This window comes from Squalius cephalus (assembly GCF_949319135.1).
Source record: "Squalius cephalus genome assembly, chromosome: 22".
NCBI lineage: Eukaryota > Metazoa > Chordata > Actinopteri > Cypriniformes > Leuciscidae > Squalius > Squalius cephalus.
The window spans coordinates 20,548,502-20,569,918 of record NC_137143.1 but is presented as its reverse complement, the minus strand read 5'-3'; the positions used below and the strand labels follow the sequence as shown (position 1 = coordinate 20,569,918).

Here is a 21,417-nt window from a genome sequence, read left to right as displayed (position 1 = left end):
TTGGAGGAGATTAATCTGTGACGTTTAGTTTCCACTAATGCTGCAACATACTATGCAATTCTATGCATGTATATGTGAAACCTGTTCTGGCAAACTCTCCAATTGACCACTAATAGATGCTATTGGCTTAAACATTGTCCACATGAAACGAGCAAAAATTGGCAGCGGCCTACAATTCCTCTAGCTCTCCTGTTCCTTCCGCATAACGGCTTTGATTTTCATCCTAACTGTCTGACTCCCTCAAACCGCTGCCAAAATACAATAGGACAGGGTATAATATATATAATTACACCCACTTACATTAGCCATTATGCCAGTGAAGCATTCCTTGGAAAATGACACACGACCTGTCAAGACTTCATTCACGCCATTAATAAGCATCATTAGTGTCTAGTTTGAATACCTCTCTTGCACATTGCAGTCATTTCAACATGTCATATATTTTAATTTGAGGCCAAAAATAGCTGTGTGGATATTATGCACTCTCACTTGCTAGTCTTTGTGATCTCTTAATGGCCAGGAAGTTCAGAGTCTGACCTTGGATTTGCTCTCATTGGAATTAAAAATACTTGGCCCTCAAGAGCTATCCACCGGAAATGTGTCAGCGTGTCCTTGTTGTTGTTTATACCTTCAGTTGAACCGATCAAAAAATGATTTGCATCATATCATTAACTCACTTTTGAGGAATGCCCGTGGGAATTGATACAGTTAAATTGAAGAGGAAAATAAGATTTCATAAATCCTCCCTTGAGCTGGATCTTCAATGCTGGTTCTTCCTCTCTCCCTAGAAATCTCTCCATCCAGCATCCCTGTCCCCCAGAAGTGGCTCCGCTGCCCCTGATGACGAACTGATGAAAGGAAACATCTCCATGTTGCTGGAGCGCAACTGAACCTCCCACAGGTACTGCTGAAAAATAAAGACAATAACTCATCCTTTGATCTGAGTAAGTCATTAACTTCACTTCGCCTTGTTTACCGCCTTTGACAAAAGCAGCTTAAGGGGCTAATTAATTGTAAAAGTACCGCACAATGCTTAATTAGCAGGCGTCTGTTGTCAGGGATGTACCTTGGCGGACTTTTGTAGAGGCCTCTCTGTCGTCTGCTTTCTCGCGCTCCTCCCACAGGGCATTCTGTGGTGAGGGGTGCCATTTTTCATACGGGGGTCTGACATTTTAGCTGGTAAGCCCGTGGGAGGTCACCATCAGAGAATCCTCAAGGTCCCCTTTAAAGAACGCTGATGTGTCATGTACACGCAGGGCATCTGAGGTTCAGGGGTAAATGGATTCACATATACAGTAATTGACTGGCAGTAATGGGTTAGAAGGGCAAATGGAAAGTGCCATTTAAATGTATAGCACAGTCAGCCGTGTCCATATTCTTTGTTCAGATTGGAGTGATAATGAAATGTGTGATAGAAATGATGATGTTGTGCACTTTGTTGTGCATTGATGTTCCATTTTCATTGTTAATAGCAAAAATATAAGACAATAAAATGAAAAAAAACATCAAGGGATGGATGATTATATATTTAATATTTTGATCATTTTGAAATAAAAAAAAACATATTAGTGGCCACCAATAATTATATAATTTAAAATTATTAAAATATTTAATATATAATTAAATTGAAAAAAAATATATATCCTATTTATGTAAATAAATCACTATTTAAAATGTTATATATATTTAATTATATTATAATTACAGTGTTACACATTTGAAATTAAGATTTGAAAGTTATTTTAATTTTTGTAACAAATTGACAAGTATTTGAAATTAATTATAGTTATGGCTTTACAGTGTATCATAAAGTAAAATAAATACATTAATAGGCATGATATTATAGACTAGAATTTAAAAAGTCATACTCAATTGTATGTTATATGTACTGTAGCAGGTGCTGCCTCTTTTTAAACCTTTAAAAAAGCTTTTTGAACAGCTCAGAAAAGCAAATGTAGTTGTGTGTGATTCAAATGATATGGCTCTGATTCTTTTTTATGTCATCACTTCCTTCTGAAGTCAAGCACGGAGGCAGGTACCTAAGCAGGATAACAGAGAGAAGGGTTGATGTTTACAAAGTGCATTCTGCTAGACTCCTTCAGTTCTGGATGAGTACCATTTAAACTATTATGACTTACCACATTTGTGGTCCCGCTTTTGAGTCCCAGCATGCTCTTGGTCTGCCCCGCACCACATATTTGCTTACCGCCCACTGTGGAGATCTCATATCTTTCATTAACCCACAGTAAAGTGCGATATTGTTTGTAAAAGAGCCATTTATACACATGCATTAGTTTGATTATTTGGCAAGATCAAAGAAAGGAGTGTGTGTGTGTGTGTGTGTGTGTGTGTGTGTGTGTGTGTGTGTGTGTGTGTGTGTGTGTGTGTGTGTGTGTGTGTGTGTGTGTGTGTGTGTGTGCTTGTGTATATGGTTTACAAGGACAATATGTCAGGTTACTCACCAGCATTATGAGGACACCTAGGTTTATGAGGACACCTCAGTGTCCCCGTAATTCCGAGGTCATATATGTTATTTTCTGGCATAAATAAATGCCCATATGAAGTTTGATCATTTTCTAAAAAATGACCTTACATACCATGATGTGAATGTGTATGAATACAACTATGACCTTACATACCATGATGTGAATGTGTATGAATACAACTATGACCTTACATACCATGATGTGAATGTGTATGAATACAACTATGACCTTACATACCATGATGTGCATGTGTAAATATTCCTCTCAAACCAGGTAATGATTTTGGTGTATATGTACAAAATATTGAGAACACTTTGACACAGACACTGTTATTACAATTTGAAATTAAGATTTTTGAGACTTAACATATAATACCTGTGTGGTGTTGTCTAGTTTTTTATAGTGAGGGTAACACTTATAACGTTCAGTTGTAAGTAAGTTATGGTTAGTTAATGATGAACTCATAAATTCATAAATGATTAGCAAGTGATATACTAACATTTTATGTTTATTTATATATATAATATATGATTAACGAATCATTTATGAAACATGACTATCGGATCATAAATTATTAATAAGTGATATGTTCTTTATTCTATATGTAAGTTTTGTAGATTCAGTTAAGTCATTTACAATTGATTAGTTAATGATCTAGCTAATCATTTACAAAACATGACTATGCGTTTCCTATATATATATATATATATATATATATATATATATATATATATATATATATATATATATATTTATAAATGATGATTTTTTTTAAAATAGTTTGCTCACATCAGGTGACCAGTGGTTATACCCTATACCTACCCCTTTACCCTCCCCTGTCAGCATTTACACTGCAGTACACACTAGTGTTCAACACTTGTTATATATGATGTGTAAGCATGAATGTACTGTACATGTCCCATCAAGATACAATCATGGACAGATCTAGAATTTTTTTTTCCTATTTAGTGCGTTATCCGATAGAAGCAGAAAGCAGGTAGAACTTGAGCTATCTGAACAGACTCCAGTTTAAAATGAGTAATGCATGCAAGTTTAATGAAAAATGGCTGGAGAATGATGAGTTCTTGTGTTTGAAGCCAGTGCCTGCAAATATCTATAAGGCAAATTGTGCAGTTTTTAGAGATCTGTGCGAGCTGACATTGTCAGCTCACTTTTGCAAAAAAAATTAAATACTCCAAAAGCATTCACTGCGTGATGAAGCCTATTAGAATGCAGTGAGAATGAACCTACGGGTTTTTCCTGGGTCAAAATTGGTCTTTGGTGGTGGCCGACGGACTCTGTCTTCCTTTCTTGCCCTCTTCTTTTTTTTTTTTAAGCTGTGATTTTACCACTGGATTTCATAGCTTTGTAAGATAAAATCCTTCTTTGCTAGACCATCAATTATTTTGGTATATATCAATATAAAAAAATAGAATAAAAAAAAGTACATTTTAACTAATTGTCTATATTTTCTACCATATACAATTGAATACAATTAGCAGCTAGCTAACAACAACTTGCTTTGCCATTTTTTTCTGGTTTCACCTCAGTCTTAATCTTAACAAAAAGTTTTTTGGGTTATTTTTCTTCACATTGTCATGTAAGTAACCTGAAAATACTGTAGTTTATTAAGGTTAAATCTTGCTAACACTCTTACTAAAAACAAATGGGGTAAGCTCACTTATGTTATCATATTAAGAGGTGTTCTGAGTAAATGTGATTTGTTAACATTAATGTAGCCCATGAGCGATACATTTTTTACTGTATTTATTAATCTTTGTTATTCTTAGTTAATACAAATACAGCTGTTCATTGTTTGTTCATGTCACTTCACAGTGCATTATGCTAACTAACTAATGCTAACAAATACAACTTTTGATTTATAGACTACTATTAAAATTTTGTGAATTAACAAAGATTAATAAATAGAAGTGCAGTTTATCAGTTAATAACTGATGTCGTTAACTAGAGTTTAATAAATGGAACCTTATTGTAAAGTGTTACCGATTTGTTATACACCGATTCAGACGTTTTGTGAATTCAGTGTTGAACAGATCCTTTGTTTTAACCATTAATTCAATTGAATCGGTATAAAGAGTCATTAGTTCGCGAATCATTTTTAGCACGTGTGTACCATGGTATGTAGGCTACGACGCGTTGTGTGATTATCACAGCAGTTTAGGACATCGCACAAGATTTGTGGTCATTACTGGATAGTTTTTTGTTTGTTTATTGAGAGTGTGGTTTATGTCAGCTGAATGTGCGGAACGCTTTTCAGAGAAGATAGTTTTTTTTAGCACAATTCACACCCAGCTGTAATTCAGGAAAAAAAAATCTCAGAATGCTCCACGTGAAACTTCGGTCTTATTCCACCCTTTTACCATGCATCAATTCTCAATTGATTTTGATTAATATGCGCGAGGGAGAGAGCTAGAGATTTGCAGCGCTTTGAAGACGGGTGAGAGTGGAGTTCCTTGCTGTCAACAATGGTCATAAACGTGTTTGTGTACAATCATTGTAGTCTATTATAGGACATGTGGTTTAGCAGGACTTGTGTGTATGTAGTAATATAGCTGACAGTTCCTCACTGTCTCAAACGTGTTTGTGTATACACTAGTATTATTGTTATAAATTTAGTATAAGTTGGCTTTTTTCTAAACGGCTAATAACCTTTTTGTGAGAGAAATAAATTCACCACATATTAGAAACTCTGGCCATCATGCACATTCTGCGTCTTATGAGAATGATTGAATGAAAATTTTTTTTTTTTAAATTATATTCTCCTTTAAACTTGTACACGTGATCATCTCTTTCCCGCCACACATCGAAATGTCCTACAGAACTTTCGCGGGGAAAGTCCTGTCAGCTTGCTGTTTATCTGCGCTTCTGGAGAGGGACACAGAAGCTCGACAATTAAAAGTAAGTAGTTATATCATCTATAATTATTAACTAAATAATTTTTTATATAGGTGATAATAGTAATATCAAAAGCTTATTTTCATAAAGTTTGTGAAAGATCCAATCGATCCCTGCCTGAGGAGATCTCGTCAGACGCAGTGATCAGGTGTAACGTTAACGTTTTACGATCAAACATGATCATCGAACATTAATAAGCATATAACTTTAAATCAAAGCTTTTTGTGCGTTATTACATGAAATGGAAGCTAATCAAACATGTTTGTGTAAACATAGTGTACAAGAAAATGTGATTTAGCAGGACTTGTGTAACGTTATGTAAGTTAGTTCTATAGCTGACAGTTCCTCTCTATCAAATGTGTTTGTACACTATTATTGTATAATAAAAATAATAATAGTTTAAATAGTATAACAAATTTGGCTTTTTTCTAGCCATCCTAATGACCTTTTTGTGTGAGAGAAATAAATTCACACTTTGGAAACTGGCCATCATGAACACTCTGCCTCTTATGAGAATAAGTATATATATATATATATATATATATATATATATATATATATATATTACATATATATTATCCTTTATATCATTCTATAAACCTGTACACGTCATCTCTCTTTCCCGCCACACATGGAAATGTCCCACAGAACCTTCGCGGGGAAAATCCTGTCAGCTGTTTCTGCCTTCTGGAGAGTGGAGGGACAGACAGAAGCTCGACAAATAAAAGTAAGTAGTTATATCATCTATAATTATGTACTAAATTATTTTTCATAAAGGTGATAATAGTAATATCAAAATCTTATTTTCATAAAGTGAAAGATCCAATCGCGTCAGACGCACTGATCAGGTGTATAAGATCAAACATGATCATCAAACAATAATAAGCATATAAATCAAAGCTTTTTCGTGTTACTACATGAAATGGAAGCTATCAAACGTGTTTGTGTAAACACAGTCATGGTTTACAAGGACACGTGGTTTAGCAGGACTTGTGTATGTAGTTCTATAGCCGACAGTTCCTCTCTATCAAATGTGTTTGTGTAAACACAGTCATGGTTTACAAGGACACGTGGTTTAGCAGGACTTGTGTATGTAGTTCTATAGCCGACAGTTCCTCTCTATCAAATGTGTTTGTGTAAACACAGTCATGGTTTACAAGGACACGTGGTTTAGCAGGACTTGTGTATGTAGTTCTATAGCCGACAGTTCCTCTCTATCAAATGTGTTTGTGTAAACACAGTCATGGTTTACAAGGACACGTGGTTTAGCAGGACTTGTGTATGTAGTTCTATAGCCGACAGTTCCTCTCTATCAAATGTGTTTGTGTAAACACAGTCATGGTTTACAAGGACACGTGGTTTAGCAGGACTTGTGTATGTAGTTCTATAGCCGACAGTTCCTCTCTATCAAATGTGTTTGTGTAAACACAGTCATGGTTTACAAGGACACGTGGTTTAGCAGGACTTGTGTATGTAGTTCTATAGCCGACAGTTCCTCTCTATCAAATGTGTTTGTGTAAACACAGTCATGGTTTACAAGGACACGTGGTTTAGCAGGACTTGTGTATGTAGTTCTATAGCCGACAGTTCCTCTCTATCAAATGTGTTTGTGTAAACACAGTCATGGTTTACAAGGACACGTGGTTTAGCAGGACTTGTGTATGTAGTTCTATAGCCGACAGTTCCTCTCTATCAAATGTGTTTGTGTAAACACAGTCATGGTTTACAAGGACACGTGGTTTAGCAGGACTTGTGTATGTAGTTCTATAGCCGACAGTTCCTCTCTATCAAATGTGTTTGTGTAAACACAGTCATGGTTTACAAGGACACATGGTTTAGCAGGACTTGTGTATGTAGTTCTATAGCCGACAGTTCCTCTCTATCAAATGTGTTTGTGTAAACACAATCATGGTTTACAAGGACATGTGGTTTAGCAGGACTTGTGTATGTAGTTCTATAGCCGACAGTTCATCTCTATCAAATGTGTTTGTGTAAACACAGTCATGGTTTACAAGGACATGTGGTTTAGCAGGACTTGTGTATGTAGTTCTATAGCCGACAGTTCATCTCTATCAAATGTGTTTGTGTAAACACAATCATGGTTTACAAGGACATGTGGTTTAGCAGGACTTGTGTATGTAGTTCTATAGCCGACAGTTCCTCTCTATCAAATGTGTTTGTGTAAACACAGTCATGGTTTACAAGGACACGTGGTTTAGCAGGACTTGTGTATGTAGTTCTATAGCCGACAGTTCCTCTCTATCAAATGTGTTTGTGTAAACACAGTCATGGTTTACAAGGACACATGGTTTAGCAGGACTTGTGTATGTAGTTCTATAGCCGACAGTTCCTCTCTATCAAATGTGTTTGTGTAAACACAATCATGGTTTACAAGGACATGTGGTTTAGCAGGACTTGTGTATTTAGTTTTATAGCCGACAGTTCATCTCTATCAAATGTGTTTGTGTAAACACAATCATGGTTTACAAGGACATGCGGTTTAGCAGGACTTGTGTATGTAGTTCTATAGCCGACAGTTCCTCTCTATCAAATGTGTTTGTGTAAACACAGTCATGGTTTACAAGGACATGTGGTTTAGCAGGACTTGTGTATGTAGTTCTATAGCCGACAGTTCCTCTCTATCAAATGTGTTTGTGTAAACACAATCATGGTTTACAAGGACATGTGGTTTAGCAGGACTTGTGTATGTAGTTCTATAGCCGACAGTTCCTCTCTATCAAATGTGTTTGTGTAAACACAGTCATAGTTTACAAGGACACGTGGTTTAGCAGGACTTGTGTATGTAGTTCTATAGCCGACAGTTCCTCTCTATCAAATGTGTTTGTGTAAACACAGTCATGGTTTACAAGGACACGTGGTTTAGCAGGACTTGTGTATGTAGTTCTATAGCCGACAGTTCATCTCTATCAAATGTGTTTGTGTAAACACAACCATGGTTTACAAGGACACGTGGTTTAGCAGGACTTGTGTATGTAGTTCTATAGCCGACAGTTCCTCTCTATCAAATGTGTTTGTGTAAACACAGTCATGGTTTACAAGGACACGTGGTTTAGCAGGACTTGTGTATGTAGTTCTATAGCCGACAGTTCATCTCTATCAAATGTGTTTGTGTAAACACAATCATGGTTTACAAGGACATGTGGTTTAGCAGGACTTGTGTATGTAGTTCTATAGCCGACAGTTCCTCTCTATCAAATGTGTTTGTGTAAACACAGTCATGGTTTACAAGGACACGTGGTTTAGCAGGACTTGTGTATGTAGTTCTATAGCCGACAGTTCATCTCTATCAAATGTGTTTGTGTAAACACAATCATGGTTTACAAGGACATGTGGTTTAGCAGGACTTGTGTATGTAGTTCTATAGCCGACAGTTCCTCTCTATCAAATGTGTTTGTGTAAACACAATCATGGTTTACAAGGACACATGGTTTAGCAGGACTTGTGTATGTAGTTCTATAGCCGACAGTTCCTCTCTATCAAATGTGTTTGTGTAAACACAGTCATAGTTTACAAGGACACGTGGTTTAGCAGGACTTGTGTATTTAGTTTTATAGCCGACAGTTCATCTCTATCAAATGTGTTTGTGTAAACACAATCATGGTTTACAAGGACATGCGGTTTAGCAGGACTTGTGTATTTAGTTTTATAGCCGACAGTTCATCTCTATCAAATGTGTTTGTGTAAACACAGTCATGGTTTACAAGGACATGTGGTTTAGCAGGACTTGTGTATGTAGTTCTATAGCCGACAGTTCCTCTCTATCAAATGTGTTTGTGTAAACACAGTCATGGTTTACAAGGACACGTGGTTTAGCAGGACTTGTGTATGTAGTTCTATAGCCGACAGTTCCTCTCTATCAAATGTGTTTGTGTAAACACAGTCATGGTTTACAAGGACATGTGGTTTAGCAGGACTTGTGTATGTAGTTCTATAGCCGACAGTTCCTCTCTATCAAATGTGTTTGTGTAAACACAGTCATGGTTTACAAGGACACGTGGTTTAGCAGGACTTGTGTATGTAGTTCTATAGCCGACAGTTCATCTCTATCAAATGTGTTTGTGTAAACACAGTCATGGTTTACAAGGACACGTGGTTTAGCAGGACTTGTGTATGTAGTTCTATAGCCGACAGTTCCTCTCTATCAAATGTGTTTGTGTAAACACAACCATGGTTTACAAGGACACGTGGTTTAGCAGGACTTGTGTATGTAGTTCTATAGCCGACAGTTCCTCTCTATCAAATGTGTTTGTGTAAACACAATCATGGTTTACAAGGACATGTGGTTTAGCAGGACTTGTGTATGTAGTTCTATAGCCGACAGTTCCTCTCTATCAAATGTGTTTGTGTAAACACAATCATGGTTTACAAGGACATGTGGTTTACAAGGACATGTGGTTTAGCAGGACTTGTGTATGTAGTTCTATAGCCGACAGTTCCTCTCTATCAAATGTGTTTGTGTAAACACAGTAGGGTTGTAACGGTATACCGGTATGACGATTTATCACGATATTGGCATGTACGATTATCATATCGTAAACATTTGCTAATCCACGGTTTTGAAAAAAAAAAATTCAACCAGATCTCATCTGCGCATATGCAACTTCTTTTCACTTGACTGCTTAGACTCCACCCATACATGTGCGCTCGTTTTCCCCCGCCGAAAATAAGTAACGTTATACTTTTGTTATCTGAATAAACGAACGCGGAATTTTCCTCGAAGATGGGTTTAGAGTGCGGATCGGGCCGAATTTTTCTGTCCGAGCCCGGCCCGCGTCCGAAAGAGCAGTAACTGAACCCGACCCGAGTCCGACAGGCAGAAAGATATGTCCGAGCCCGACCCGAGACCGACAGTTAAAATCTTTTTCCTTTTTTTTCATACTAATGAGACATGTACGTTTGTTTGTGTGGAAAGTCCGCTTTTATTAAGCAACTTTAGGAAGGCATTCGGAAATGTCAACAGGTCAGTCAGTTGTGTCCAGACATATGGACGAAGAGTGGCTGCAAAAGAAGGAAATATGTCGAACATGTTCTCCCATATTCGCGAACATCATCCCTCCCTGCAGATAAATTTATAAATGGTAAATTAATCAAATCGCTATAAGTGTGTGTGTATTAATATACAGCGGAAAAAAAATGTCTGTGTGAATGAGCAGCGCCATTTCGCCTAGTACATACTCAAGTATGTGTGACGCTCATGGTGTTTAAAGCGTCTGCTGTCTCACTCATATGAGGACGTGAACACATGAACATATCCAGAGCTGCTCTGCTTTTATTTAAAAGAATCATCATCAAATACACTCTGACTGAAACTCATAGGTGTTTAGTACAACCTGTCAAAATAAAAGTTCGATTTAGCTTAAAGAAATGTTACTATTGTACAATAGAATATAGCTTAGTTATAACAACAACAATAATAAAGTTTATTTAAACATTAAGAAATATAGTTTTTTGTCTGTTTTAATTTAGTAAACCTATCCAGACAAACAAAAGTTGTTACATTTCATCTGATTGCATTTTCAATAATATATTTGTATTGAATCATAGAATCCAGACAAATTATATCAGACAAGTTACCCAGAATTTCTGAGGAAATAAAATACATTTCATAAGACTCTACTATCTTATAATAAGGCCTATCTTAAATAATAATTAATAAATTAAGAATAAAAATAAGTTAAGGTTTTATGAATTCAATTGATTAGACATGTTTGTTCAAATGGGAATTTATTTTTTCTTTCTTATTTTTTCAAAAGGTAGACTCATACAAAAAAGTTTTTTTTTCATTAAAAAAAGTTTGTTTTAATAAACCATATGTTCAACCAAAAAACCCTATATGTTTTCATTAATTTAAGGGCCATTGTAGCAGATGATTAAAATAATAATAATGATTGTTTAATACCGTATATCATGAAACCGTGATATTTTCTGAGACGATTATCATACCGTGAAAATCTCATACCGTTACAACCCTAAAACACAGTCATAGTTTACAAGGACACGTGGTTTAGCAGGACTTGTGTATGTAGTTCTATAGCCGACAGTTCCTCTCTATCAAATGTGTTTGTGTAAACACAATCATGGTTTACAAGGACATGTGGTTTAGCAGGACTTGTGTATGTAGTTCTATAGCCGACAGTTCCTCTCTATCAAATGTGTTTGTGTAAACACAGTCATGGTTTACAAGGACACGTGGTTTAGCAGGACTTGTGTATGTAGTTCTATAGCCGACAGTTCATCTCTATCAAATGTGTTTGTGTAAACACAGTCATGGTTTACAAGGACATGTGGTTTAGCAGGACTTGTGTATGTAGTTCTATAGCCGACAGTTCCTCTCTATCAAATGTGTTTGTGTAAACACAGTCATGGTTTACAAGGACACGTGGTTTAGCAGGACTTGTGTATGTAGTTCTATAGCCGACAGTTCCTCTCTATCAAATGTGTTTGTGTAAACACAGTCATGGTTTACAAGGACACGTGGTTTAGCAGGACTTGTGTATGTAGTTCTATAGCCGACAGTTCATCTCTATCAAATGTGTTTGTGTAAACACAGTCATGGTTTACAAGGACACGTGGTTTAGCAGGACTTGTGTATGTAGTTCTATAGCCGACAGTTCCTCTCTATCAAATGTGTTTGTGTAAACACAATCATGGTTTACAAGGACACGTGGTTTAGCAGGACTTGTGTATGTAGTTCTATAGCCGACAGTTCATCTCTATCAAATGTGTTTGTGTAAACACAGTCATGGTTTACAAGGACACGTGGTTTAGCAGGACTTGTGTATGTAGTTCTATAGCCGACAGTTCATCTCTATCAAATGTGTTTGTGTAAACACAGTCATGGTTTACAAGGACATGTGGTTTAGCAGGACTTGTGTATGTAGTTCTATAGCCGACAGTTCCTCTCTATCAAATGTGTTTGTGTAAACACAGTCATAGTTTACAAGGACACGTGGTTTAGCAGGACTTGTGTATGTAGTTCTATAGCCGACAGTTCATCTCTATCAAATGTGTTTGTGTAAACACAACCATGGTTTACAAGGACACGTGGTTTAGCAGGACTTGTGTATGTAGTTCTATAGCCGACAGTTCCTCTCTATCAAATGTGTTTGTGTAAACACAACCATGGTTTACAAGGACACGTGGTTTAGCAGGACTTGTGTATGTAGTTCTATAGCCGACAGTTCATCTCTATCAAATGTGTTTGTGTAAACACAACCATGGTTTACAAGGACACGTGGTTTAGCAGGACTTGTGTATGTAGTTCTATAGCCGACAGTTCATCTCTATCAAATGTGTTTGTGTAAACACAGTCATGGTTTACAAGGACACGTGGTTTAGCAGGACTTGTGTATGTAGTTCTATAGCCGACAGTTCATCTCTATCAAATGTGTTTGTGTAAACACAGTCATGGTTTACAAGGGCACGTGGTTTAGCAGGACTTGTGTATGTAGTTCTATAGCCGACAGTTCCTCTCTATCAAATGTGTTTGTGTAAACACAGTCATAGTTTACAAGGACACGTGGTTTAGCAGGACTTGTGTATGTAGTTCTATAGCCGACAGTTCATCTCTATCAAATGTGTTTGTGTAAACACAACCATGGTTTACAAGGACACGTGGTTTAGCAGGACTTGTGTATGTAGTTCTATAGCCGACAGTTCATCTCTATCAAATGTGTTTGTGTAAACACAGTCATGGTTTACAAGGACACGTGGTTTAGCAGGACTTGTGTATGTAGTTCTATAGCCGACAGTTCATCTCTATCAAATGTGTTTGTGTAAACACAGTCATGGTTTACAAGGGCACGTGGTTTAGCAGGACTTGTGTATGTAGTTCTATAGCCGACAGTTCATCTCTATCAAATGTGTTTGTGTAAACACAGTCATGGTTTACAAGGACACATGGTTTAGCAGGACTTGTGTATGTAGTTCTATAACTGACAGTTCATCTCTATCAAATGTGTGTAAACACAACCATGGTTTACAAGGACACGTGGTTTAGCAGGACTTGTGTATGTAGTTCTATAGCCGACAGTTCATCTCTATCAAATGTGTTTGTGTAAACACAATCATGGTTTACAAGGATATGTGGTGTAATTCTATAGCTACATAGATTTTTTTTTTATTATTCATTTAAAAGTTTTTGTTGAATGTCATGTAGTCTTAGATGTTAATCTTCAATGTTTTGTTCATTTAGTGACAAGGATCTGTACGAGATCAAAGGGCGGACGTACCCCCATTGAAGAGGCCTTGTTTTATATACAGGAGAGTAGAGACAAGAATTGTATCCAAGCTGTTTTTATAAATGATGTGAAAGGTAAGTAATTTTATTTATTCTAATGTATGTTTATCAATTAACATTTCTTTAATTAAAATCCAGACATGTTGTTTGCATTCTAGAACCTGTTTATTCCTGATAATAACTAGCAGCATTCCCAAAATCAAACTGCGTTCACACCACTGATCTATATAAATGACTGGATTGCTCATGAGTCATGACACCATAAATAGGGAAGCCACTGTGCCACCATATTGGTGTTCCCTAGTATTTAGAATTAATTATCAGAAATTATCTGATTTTAATGAGGGAAAGAATCACTTAACGAGTCAGCAGATTTTATATCTGTATTCTCCCTGTACAATCCTTCCATGCAAACATCCTAAACTAGGGCCCTATAATTTCCGCGATCACGGAATCGCGGAATTGGCAAATTAACGCAGAATCTAGTGTCAACGCGGAATTTCGTGGAATTTTACATATTTGGAATAAAATTCTTTTTTTTGTGTGGGAGAAAAACGTATGTCTGAGGAAAATCGCATATTACTGAAAGAACGAGCAGAGAGAGAGGCCCGGTCGCACGCGCGTCTTCAAACTGTCTTGCTCTCTCTCACTCCCTTGCGCTTATTAATCTAAATCAATTGAGAATTGACACAATGGTAAAAGATCGGAAGAACAAAGTTTCACGTGGAGCATTCGGATATTTTTTTCCCGAATTACCGCTGGGTGTGAATTGTGCAAAAAAAAAACTTTTTTACCTTGCCTTCTTCTCTGAAAAGCGTTCCGCCCATTCAGCTGACATAAAAAACACTTTCAATAAACTAAACAAAACCTATCCAATGATGAAATGTGTTGACAAATCTTGTGCGATGTCCTAACTGCCGGGATAATCACACAACACGTACAAGTCTGCTAATGGATACGTCCGATTCGCGAACTAATGACACCTTTCAGGGTTCCCGCGGGGTCTTAAAAAGTCTTAAAATGTCTTAAATTCTGAACTTTAAATTCTAAACATCTTAAAAACAGCCAGATTTTCATCCGCGGTCTTAAATTTCATTTAGTCAGGTCTTAAAAAAGATTTTACCTTCGTTCATTTCCAGAAACGCTGGCCGCATAAAGTTATTACAAAGTAGCAAAAAAGTATCGAAGTCGCTCGCCAAGAGGCAGTTCACATATTGCGTCTTTTTCGCGCTCAAGTTCATTCAAATGTAGGCGCGGTAAGCGCGCTTTATAATTGAAAGACATGAAGGATGTGGGTGCACCCTAACACTACGGGTGTTTTTCTCTTCTCCGTAAATAAATCTTGTAACAGAGCTCCAGCAAGCGTTTTTCGGCGGTGGAAATCCATTAGCCACTAAAACTTTTTTGTCATTGTGGAGTTGCATAGCAACGACAGACGCCACGGGAAAATCGGACCAAATTTTACTATTAATAATAAAAGATAAGCTAAAGTCCATTGTAAATGTCACTAAATCATTTTTTATAAAAAGAATGAGTCAAAAAAAAAAAAAAAAAAAAAAAAAATTAAAGTCTGAAAAATGTGAGGTTTATCTTTTTATAAAAACCTTTTTTTTCAACTTTATTTGAACTTGTACATGTTAGTATATAACATGTTGCAAGACAATTTAAAATCTGGCTATCATTTTTAATCGTATTATTTTAATGTTTATGTTAGTGCGTATGATGCTAATTTTATTTTTTTGCCGTTTTTCGACATATAACTTGGTGAATTGATTTCATTGTGTAGTATTAGTACTTTTTGAACAGGATTCTGTGATAACAGTGATAATTTTTGGCACTATAATAATTAAATGAAATGTTCATGCCATTTCATCTCTAGTTATGATCAACTAAAATCAACTAATTATGTGTTTTTTACAATTTTCAAGTACAATTTTCTATAAAAAAATGTATATCTAATTCTGTTCTTTTCTCTGACACGCGTTGTTGGGTCTGGAAGGTTACTAATGTGATTGCTTTATCTGTAAATTAAGTCAATGCTTTTTCAATTACTGAATTCATTGAAATAAATTGAATTCTTTGATTTGAATATTTTTTGCCAATGCGTCGTGTAACTTAGGTCTTAAATTTCAATCTTTATGGTCTTAAAATGTCTTAAAAAGGTCTTAAATTTGACTAACTGAAACCTGCAGGAACCCTGTCCTTTGAACTGATTCACTTTAATGAATGGTTAAAACAACTGATCTGTCCAACACTGAATCGGTTCGGTGTATAACAAAATCGGTAACATTTTACAATAAGGTTCCATTTATTAAACTCTAGTTAACTAGATCAGTTAACGTTAACTATTAATAAACTGCACTTCTACAGCATTTATTAATCTTTATTAATGTTAATTTCACCATTTAGTAGCCTACATTATTTAAATGAAAAGTTGTATTTGTTAACATTAGTTAGCTTAATGCACTGTGTGAAGTAACATAATAAAAATACAGGGTTAGGGTTAACTAAGATTAACAAAGATTAATAAATACAGTAACAAATGTATTGCTCGTGGTTCATGTTAGTTAGCCTAACACCGTGTCCTAACTACACGCGACACGCGATAAAAGGTATCTTTTCCATGTTAATCAGAGTTTTTGTCCTAACCAGGCACGACGGCGACACGCGAAATTTCTATTTTAGAAAAGGTTTCTATTTTTCTGCGACGTCGCGCTGGAACATCAAACACAAAGTGCGGCAATGATAATCTCAGGTACTGTTTATGTGCTTTATTTAATGTTAAAAGCGTGAAATGTGACTTTGAATATCATTTAGTGCTCCAGCTTTGTAGCTGTAAAATATGCCAGCAGCCATATCACCCTGTAGCCCAAGACTGGTTGCCCACTGAAGCTAAGCAGGGCTGAGCCTGGTTAGTACCTGGATGGGAGACCTCCTGAGAAAAACCAGGTTGCTGCTGGAAGAGGTATTAGTGAGGCCAGCAGGGGGTGCTCACCCTGTTGTCTGTGTGGGTCCTAATGCCCCAGTGTAGTGACGGGGACACTATACTGCCAAAAGAGCACCGTCCTTCAGATGAGACGTTAAACCGAGGTCCTGACTCTCTGTGGTCATTAAAAATCCCAGGATGTCCTTCGAAAAAGAGTAGGGGTGTAACCCCGGCATCCTGGCCAAATTTGCCCCTTGGCCCCTGTCCATCATGGCCTCCTAATCATCCCCATATACTGATTGGCTTCATCACTGTCTCCTCTCCACCAGTAAGCTGGTGTGTGGTGGGCGTTCTGGCGCAATATGGCTGCCGTCGCATCATCCAAGTGGATGCTGCACATTGGTGGTGGTTGAGGAGATTTCCCCATCTATGTAAAGCGCTTTGAGGTCTCAGAAAAAGCGCTATATAAATGTAACGAATTATAAAAGCAACAATGGATATATTTCACCTCAGATCTTGAAATTAAACAAATGGAAACATGAACGTTAAAACTGTGAACAAACAAGTGTATTATTTGACAAGATTGTTTTAGTAACTCAGTAGCCTATGTATTTTTTATATGGTGTAACATTTGTGAATTAGATTATGTAGCTACTTATCCATTTTCTTGCGAGTGCCGTCAAGTTTACTCTCTAGTGCTGTGCACTTGCCGCGAGAGTCCGCCCATACGCTGTTTTGATTGGCTATGATTTTTGATTGACGTTGTGGCGTCTCACTGTCGCGTCGCGTGTGGACAGACACACTGCCTGTCGCTGGAATTTTGTCGCGTGTAGTTAGGACGCGGTGTAATACATTCACTAATGTAAACAAACCAAACCACATTTAACACCTCTTAAAATGAGAATTTTGTTTGTTACCTCAATAAATTTAGGGTCATTCCTATTTTATTTGTGTACATTTTAATCATTAACATTTAAAAACACTCTTTTTATGACTAAAATAACAGTAAAGGGTAAAAAAAACTGAATTCCCAAATTAAAACGAAAAAAATGGAATTTGCAAAAATTTAAACGGAAAAAACGGAATTTGGGAAAAAATAAAATGGATTTTATAGGGCCCTACTAAACAAGTGTTTACTTGTTTAAACTAGGGATGGGCATTTTTGCATTTCAATCATTGATAGGTCGCCTAAATGAATAAAGGGCACCTATTATGCCCCTTTTTACAAGATGTAATATTGGTCTTGGGTATCCCCAGAATGTATTTGTGAAGTTTCAGCACAAAATACCCCACAGTTAATTTATTATAACCATTTGAAAATGTCATTTTTTAGGCCTGTTTTAAAAAGAGCTGTTTTGGTGTGTACCACCTTAAATGTAAATGAGCTGCATATCCCCGCCCTGCTTTTGGATGAGGGCGTAACTTAAATAATAATTTGCATACCTATGGCAATAAACAGTCGGTAGAAGCAGAATGGCTGAGAGTGAGAGACCCACTGTTCTGTATGGCATTCAGCTGTACATGTATGAACCGGAATCAGACCCAGATGATGAAGAGACTCCGGCAGAAGAAACACGAATGAGAATGGACCAGAATATACTTTATAAATATAATATACGAATACTTTATAAAAGAATATAAAAATACTTTATATATATTAAAATATATATATTAAAAAAAAAGTATTTTTTGTTAAACTTCATTTAAATAAACGAATATTCGTATATTCTATTTTTATGAGCCTGATTATTCGAAAGCAATATTTTAGAAAAATGCCCATCCCTATTTTAGATAGTGCCTGATTGTTGACAATCATACACACTGCGCAAACGTTCTAAAACTCTTCAAAACCAGTTGAAACAACTGGATTGAACTCTTCAATTGACTTTTGAACATGTTTCACAAATAGACCTAACAATCTCTGTGTAAAACTATGCTGCCATCTAGACATGTGCCGGTATTTGGTAATGCGATAAATCGCAGTAATGAATATTCACAATATTGTTATCGCGGGCACTTTAAAATACCGTGAAAAATAATAGATCCGAATTTAGATTTTTAGAACGCGCATTAGCTTATTTTCCATTAACCGCTTAAACAAACACTGCGTATCTGCGCGAAACACATGCACACTCTGATGTAAACAATTGCCACATGTATAAGCACTGTGAGCATGCAACGCAGTGCGCACTCTAGTCTAATGTAAGCAATCCTCACATGGGAAATTTGAGGGAAAAAAACACATTTACCTCAGCAAAGCCATTTAATGACCAGCACGTTAGTCGACTAGAAGAAATAGCTATAGAGGAGTATTTTGCTGAATAGGTGCCCTTTATTACATAATCATTATATTTTTACTTGTGTCCTTACATAATTGTTATGAACTGTATGGTTACTTACATGTTTGATTTTTTTTTTTTTTTTTCATGAGAAAAAATAACATGGGCTATCTACTGTAGCTGTAGCCTACATAATATTTATTCAAATGAGTCAAGATTGAAATCAAATCCCAAGTATTGAATTGAAATCGTGAAAATTGTGTTGAGCAATAATACAAACAGTAGCCTACCAGTCATTGTACCATGTAAACATTGTAACATGTTGTCACTAAAATGAATAAAATTCTGTTTAGTTACCGGGTTTTTTTACATCCCCACCCAATCTATCCGTTTCTCTTGTGCAAATAATATATTGTGAAAATACTGTATACTGTGATAAAAGCTCAATCAATTAGGGCTGTAATCAACCAAAGAAAATCTTGGTCAACTAAAGTCCTAAGATTTTCGACTAAAAATCGACTAAAATTGATGTTAGAAAAAAACGTCCGCCTAAATGAATGATAAATAAACATAAAAACTAGTAGGCTATTTGCAGTATATTAAATCGTTTTTGACCTAATTATTTTGCACCGAAATGATACACGAGTCTGTCGGCTCTGACAGCGTTGCATCACGTGCACCTGCACAATATCATAGCCTATATGATTTCCGAAAACTAGTGATATCGGCACAAAAACTGTTGAGGAAAATGCAACATAAAAAATAAAGCATAGGCTCAAAACATATCCTCATATCCTGAGCAATAAAGTCGACAATTCCTTCCGTGATATTATTTTTGCGTTTGGATGATAGAGGAGGAAAGAGAAGAGCAGGGCCGCGCCGCGTCGCGTCTAGGACAACATCAAGTATCTCACACCGGACGCGCACTTTCTCAGTTTATGGCCAGCAATTTTGTTATGTTTAAGGACATTATGAAATTAAGATAATGTATGTACTATGTTCGGATTGTACTGTACAATTAAATACAATCGTCGTTGCTAAGTCTGCAGTCAAAACACTTACCTCAGATCATCCGTTAACTGAAAGAATTGAGAATCTCACCTATAATTCCGATAACATCTGCAATTTTCATTCTATCAGCTGATTTCTGTGAATGAATGTAAAACTAAATGTATATTGCAGCACATGGTGAAGGCAGTATATACATTAATGACGATTTGAGACAAATATAATGTCAATTAAATATAAAACTATGTAAATAGTGCTCTGTGGTGCGGCAGGATTTTGAACGCGGTCCTGAGCTGTTGCTGGGCGCCGCGGACAGTCAGACATGCCTACTGCCATCTTATAAAGTCATTTTTACTCACCAGTAATTTGGTTCCATTTAATATTTTACCTTTCTTCATCATACATGTACTTCTTTCATCAGAAGAAAAATTATCAAAATGAAACATTTGAGTCTAGATTTTTTCCACACAAAAAAAATGTATGGCACGGAATGACTCAGTTATATACATACTTAATGACTTTTAATGATGCCTATTATTTTTTTGTCAGGACATGGAGTATTCGCTACCCAAAGCATAGCGAAAGGAGACTTTATTTTGGAGTATAAAGGAAAACTTGTGGAAAAACAGGTTAACAATCCGTATGCATACAACTTCAGGCACCACAATATAGATTTCTGGTGAGTACTAGTGACCATGCAAAGTCTTATTCTTAAAGTATGTTTAAAGCATTACTTCTAACCCCTCATTTACACTACACACGTCTGCGGCGCATTACGGCTGCGACAAGGTTTTAGTCCGTCCTTCATGCGGTGCCAACTCACACCGGGAGCATATCAGAAGCGGAGCGACTGGATGCGTGAGACCACGTGATTTGCCTGACCCCGACGTGTTTTTTCTTGATTTTGGGGTTTCTAGATACCATGGCTAAATGTTTATGTTTTGTCCGGTGTAATTGACCCTTCGCTAAGCCCCGCCCTCCTTAGTTACTGTTGCTACGCCTGTCAAGCTTTTGTGCCTGGCACGTCTATTACAGTATGTATGCACTGGTTTCGGAAAGGGAACAAAATCCACCACCCCGTCCAAACTTTTAGGATAGCGGGTATCAGATTTGCACAATCCGGCATAGTTAATACACTTAAATGTCCACCATAGTGGAAATTTGTTTGTATGTGTGTGTGCTATAAGTATACTAAAAATTCATTTACATATTTATGTGCTTAAAAAAAAAAAAAAAACTGAAAATTTACTTTTTTTTACCTCCTAGGATATATTGCCAATATACGTCTTTATTTTGAAATTGACAGTTTTTTTTTTTACTTTTATTTTGTATTACCAGTGCGACTTGGACGCGCGTCCGTCAAAAATAGACTAGGCGCCTATTTTTAGCAAAGCAGGGCGGAGAGCCGCTTCTGGGAAGCTTCTGAAACGCGCCGCGTCGCGCCCGGTGTAAACACAAGCATTGACTAGAATGGGCGCGATCAGCTCCGGTAGCCGTGTCGCAGCCGTAATGCGCCGCTGACATTTGCAGTGTAAATGAGGG

At 36.7% G+C, this 21,417-nt stretch overlaps 1 long non-coding RNA gene across 5 annotated transcripts in view; it reads left to right on the top strand.

The window, feature by feature from the left end:
- The window catches only part of LOC307150198, an 86,716-nt gene that overhangs the window by 6,778 nt on the left and 58,521 nt on the right, over positions 1 to 21,417 (top strand). For all 5 annotated transcript variants that reach the window (XR_013819665.1, XR_013819666.1, XR_013819667.1 and 2 more), the window contains one exon: positions 789 to 901. This is a non-coding gene — a long non-coding RNA (uncharacterized lncRNA). The remainder of the gene's footprint in view (positions 1 to 788; positions 902 to 21,417) is intronic.